Below are 6100 nucleotides of genomic sequence, written 5' to 3' on the forward strand. Positions count from 1 at the left end.
AACGATGGAGTTTCCATTCATATTGAACCATGAATCATAAAAACAAACACGAAGCAATTCTGAGAAAAATGAATACGAATTCAGATGAAACAATCAGGAACCTAAAAGATAATGAAAACCCACAAGGGAATCGGAATACGAGATCTAAAATGTTTCTGAATCAGAAGAAAGAACACACAGTCGTGAATTAAAAACAAGAAAGACCACGCAATTGTGAATTAAATTCCAGATCTAGATCAAAAACCAGAATGTCGTGAATGAAGAACAAGAAACACCACATAATTGTGGATTAAATACGAGATCTAGATCAAAAATCAAAATGTGTCTGAATCAGCGAAGAAAGAACGCACATCTGAATTAAAACCTTTAAAAAGAAAGAGGAATTACCAGATCCCCAAATCGAAAATGCTCTCCTTCTGCGCTCTCCTTCAAACCCTTTCTCTTTCTCTTTCTCTCTCTATCTCGAATGACCAGGCGTTAGAAATGACGAAGAACAAAGAGATGGGCCTTTGTTTTAAACCCAACATCCACAATACATTATTTCTTCTATTTCTATTTTTTTTAAATTATAAATTCTGCCTTTATTTTTTCAAATTCACATTCCAAAAACCAATGCTTACTTTTGAGTCGGTTTAATAATAAATTGTTTTATTTATTTATATTTTTGTTTCTTAAATTAAAAACAACAAATACAGTACATTTTTTTTTTATATTTTTCACTATCCATCCTTTTAAGTTAAAAAAAAATGTTTTTTAGATTTATTTTTAAATGTTTTTATAACTTYCTAAATGTATTTGATTGAAAATTAATTGTAAAATTATCTCTATTTAATATATATAGAGACCAAAGGTTTTTCATGAGACCCGTAAGACCAATTTATGTCCATGATCAACTTTATAAGTTAATGATCTAATGGTCTAAAGTTGTACGGTGACAATTTTGTGATTATTGAGAAGTCTCGTAGCAATTTTGTGATTATGGAGGTTCAGATTGGGCTTTTTTGTTATCTATCCTTTAGGGTAGAAGAAAAATCTATGTACATCTTTTTTGGGCTTTTTTCATTATCTATCCTTAGACTCTACTAATATGTAGGATTGTATGTACATGTTTTGTTTTTATACATGCAGCCACCAAAGGTGATGCTATTTTGATCGTGATAGCCACAACTACAATCTATCATAGATTTTATTGTCTTCTGTTTTTAAGGTGTTTTTTTGTTATTATCTTAAGAAAAAGTCGGTTTTTACTATTTCATGATTTTCTCCTTGTCAATGACTTTAATGGCAACGAGGTCTTTGGTTTTGATGTTACGAGCGGTGTAGATTTTGGTAAAATTTTACTCAAACACTTGTGTTAAATATTCCTTTAAATATTGACTATAAGTCTTAAAGACTTTTCTAACTCTGAACTATGTAACTATTGTTGGGTACCACTGATCTAAACCGAGTTATTCGTACTAATAAATAAATGGTTATGAGATTAAAAGTGATTATTGGACAAAAATGCTACTCGTTTAACAATAATTTTTAACCGCCGTTAGGGAATGACAAAATCTAAAAGTTTTTGCAAACCACAATTGTCATCTTGTAATTTTGAAATCATAAACACAAAAACTCTGAAGAATAACTCTGAATAATTGAATTTAGAAATGAAACTATATCAATAATTAGTTAAAATGAAGTTAAACCCTAGAATAAAATTAACTTTAGAAATAAAATTATATCAGTAAATTGAATTTAAACTTAGAAGTAATTTTAGAACGACTATTCAGACTTGTACTCTTGAAATAACTATGAAGGATGACTTCAGACTTGGACTTGTACTCTTGAAATAACTCTGAAGTAAAACTCTTCAGACTTCAGAGCTTTGGATAGTCAAGAAAAGTCAACTTTTGTCGATGTCCAACACAAATCCCCTACGATTCCGGACTGCTTTTTTTTTAAATAAAATCTTATTTCTACAACTTTCCCGACGGTTTATCGATGGATTTGTAACGGATTTTTTTACTTATTTAATACTGTCACAAATCTGTCGGAAATTCTTCACAAAATTGGTCTAATTTATTGAAATAAACTAATTTGCGTTAATTAATTAAAATTTCCGATGGATTTTAATTGATTCTTATATTTAATTATACCCTGTCGGAAATGTCTTCTAGAAATTACATAATGTCATTCATCTTTCTCTTAATCTGACCGGGGTTTAGGATCGAATCCAAGGAGGAATAAAAATTCTCTTGTGACCACGGAGGTTCAAATGTGGTGACTCCGGACTACTCGAGAAGCGGGTCGTCCCCCTTGATTAGTCGGCTCATATAATGACTTTGATATCCAGATTAATCAAAAACAAAACAAACCGACCAGTTCACTTGAATTGATGATGTTACATGTTTTTTTGTTAAGTAAAACTATGTATAAATCTTGATTGAAATGCTTTCTCTCATTGCTCTTGCTCTTTACAACCATTTTTGCAAGTATCTTTTATGCGTACCATGAAAAGGAAGAATCAAGGTAGTACCTGAATTAAAAAAAATAGATGGTCCAGATTCGAATAAATTAGTGCAACGGTTCATATTATTCACAACCGTTAGAGTACGATAGATACATGGGTTTGGTTGTTCTCTTTTTTAGTTTTCTCTCTTGGCCCCCTTTCCATTCCTACCCATTGAAAACAGTTTTGTAGGTCAAAACTATCAGACTTCGTAACTGAACCAAACTGAATTCAATTTAAAAGCTTAGTTTTCGGTTTCAATTTGAAACCGAATAATTTATAAAAGCTAATTGCCCTTGAGGGTTGCTCAACTGTTTAGGCCTTGGGTTTACTCCCCATTGGAAGCTTGTAAGCTGCAAATGCATAAAAATCATTGGAGGGAACAACAGAGTTAATGTGATGATGCTTTTTCCTACTTCATAAAAGGAAATTAATCAGAGTTTTTTCTGATTAAACGTATCCTTTAATCAGAATTTTTCTAAATACAAACTCATTTAAACGTATCCTTAGCAAAGCATATATGACAAAAGAAAACTGAAATTAATCAGAATTTTTATAAATGATTTAGAAGGGGATAATGTAATGTTGATGCTAATAGTAAATATAATGGTGTTCCAACATTGATTGTTCAGAAAAGCAAGTGGAAACCATCAATATAAATACAGCAACAACTAACATGTAAATGAAAGAACAATGTAATTGCATATATGTTCCTAAGCCTAACAAAATATGTTCCTAAACCAAGAAGTGACAAATCGAGATGAAGAACATAAGAACAGATCCGAGAATACAAGTACTAACCTCAAATTGGGAGAAGATCATGCGAAACCCTAACCGTATGAGAAGCTATCGAGAATCGAATCAGGAGTGGAGATGGAAGCAAGAACCGAGTGGAGCCCCAACCGTATAACATTATGGTTTTGAACGATGAATCTCAACTTGGAGATTGAATCGACGTCGGAAAATCAAATCGTCGTCTTGGGCCTTGGGACGTACGACAGGAGCGATTCTTCTTGGGAAGACAACTTTTAGATGTAGGTATCTTATGCATTATAATTAATTTTTTTTATTTTAATAATAATTGAAGTGTTGGAAACGTGAGAACAACGATAAGATTTTTAAGAATATATTTTATTTTTTATTTATTTGTTTATTTTAATAATAATTTAAGTGTTGGAAACCTACAAATTAGCTGACAACTATAAGAGTTTATTTTTATTTTTAATTTAATTTTTAATAATTTAAGACTTTCAAGACATTCATAAAATTTGGTTAATAAAGTAGTATAAGTATTTTGTGCTTTAGAGTTTATACTTTTTTAGATTTAAAAACCAGCAAGTACTTTATGCTTTAGAGTTTGTACTTTTTTAAGACTTTTAGCAAATTTGCTTAATAAGGTAGTATAGATTAAAAGGTAAACAAACAAAACAAAGCAGCACTGATTTGTTTGCTTAAAGTTGGTGGTAGCTTTTATTCTACTGTATTTTGACTAAATGATAACATGTACAAAGAAAGTTTGCTTCATCTATTCAAATTCAAGTGTATTTTGTTTGCTTCACTCTTGAGCAAGTGTTCAATGCAAGCAATACTGTGTCGTGGATGCTCAGATGTTATTTATTGATGACAACACGTTCAGATATTTTTTCAGATTCACGTTCCTTGCTTTTGACACCACCTTCAAGTGTTGTATGCATCCCCTTTTAGTTCGTTAGTTTGTTTCTAACTTAACATTGTCCATTCAAATTAATTCAACAAAATAAAAATAAAAACAACGACCAAGAGGAAACAATGCAATTCGTGATGCCTGAATAATCATCTGGATTGTTTACATTTTGACCTTTCAACAACGCATAATATATGTATATATATATATATATATATAGAGAGAGAGAGAGAGAGAGATGAGAGATCAAATGAAAACCGCATCCATTTGTGTAAACCGTGTAAACCAATCTCATCCATCCATTTTCTTGATCGATGGTCAAGATTAGTTTAGTTTATTTTAGGAAATTAAAAAATATATATATTAAAATTTTATTTTTATATCAGCAATACGGGCAAAATTGTAAACAAAATAGATATTCTCTAACATCCCATGAACCAGTTTCACCTTCATGAAACTTGTTTCATGTATATCAATTTTTTTTTATTTCACTCTTGATTTGATGAATTCATTCCTTTAAGGCTTACAATCTTCAAGATTCTGGAGCGGATTCATCATGTACCCGTTTCATCATGCAATTATTTCATGACGAACCAAATACATTATGCACCCGTTTCATTTTCCATTTCACCTAGTAAATTGATCAACTACACCATCAATGAAACGAGGTTCACCATGAAACCAGTTCACTACTCATTGTTCAATTACGACATGAACCGGTTTTACCTTCATGAAACTTGTTTCATGTACATTAATTTTTTTTACTTCAATCCTGATTTGATGAACTTATTCCATTATGCCTTACAATCTTCAAGATTATTCAATCGCATCACAATATATCAAGTACAAAATTTTAATATTATAATATAATTAAATATTTAAATGTTACAATTTATAAAATTTCCTTTATTACGTTTTCTTAATTAAAATTTATTAATAATTTACATATTTAATAGAAAATATTATAAATGACCCAAATACCCTTATTGATTAAATTTAATTAGAAAAAAATGGAATTTTCCTATTGATCGAAATTAGTTTACACGATTTCTTAGAAATGCACAGTTTTCATTTGAACGTGCCTATATATATAAGGAAAGATCAAATGTTAACCAACAACTTTGTGTTATATTTGAAAATCATGGCAACCAATCAAATTTCATTCTTTTTGTAAGTTTATGTCATGTTCACATTTTAATTATAAGGGTATTTCATTAAATTTATTTGATATGTAACTCTCAAACAATTAATAGGGAGTTACAAATCATCAAATCCCAAAAAATATGCATTTATAATATTAATATTTTTATTTTTTTAATCTTGATCTTCCATGTTTATTGTTTTATCAGTTTTTAATTCGCATAGAAAACACGACAGTAAAATTTTCGGTATCAATCAAGCTAATATGGATAAACGCAATGGAAAATAAATCAACAACAATTATAAGATTAAAATGGTTTATAATGACAATCAGAGTTCGATGTCGGGAATTGAAGAAATTAACAAAAGCGAATGTCTTGGTAATAGATTTTTATTTTTTTTAGATTCGTTTTAATCGAAATTATGTTCATTACGATGTGTTGTGTTTTTTATAACTCATCCTGTATTGATAGCTTTTTTCTTTAATTATTAAAATACGTACCTAATTCACATGTTCAAATGGAAGTACATGCACGACCCATTTTCATATTGTCATATTACCAACTTTTATGAATCATGAACCATTGTGTTCATGTTACTTCTATCACATGAACACAAATGTTATTTTTAAGCTTGATACCAAATCTTTATATTTGTGTAAGTGTTTGCACCCGGTGTTCATAGCGTTGGGGTTATGTGTTCATATATTTTATACGATATGAAACAAGAGGTGAACACGATATAAACAAGAGGTGAATAACCATATAAGATCAGAAACATATATGAACAATGGGTGAACCTTAAAC

The sequence above is a fragment of the Cynara cardunculus genome, assembly GCF_001531365.2.
Source record: "Cynara cardunculus var. scolymus isolate 2C chromosome LG 2, CcrdV1, whole genome shotgun sequence".
Taxonomy (NCBI): Eukaryota; Viridiplantae; Streptophyta; class Magnoliopsida; order Asterales; family Asteraceae; genus Cynara; species Cynara cardunculus.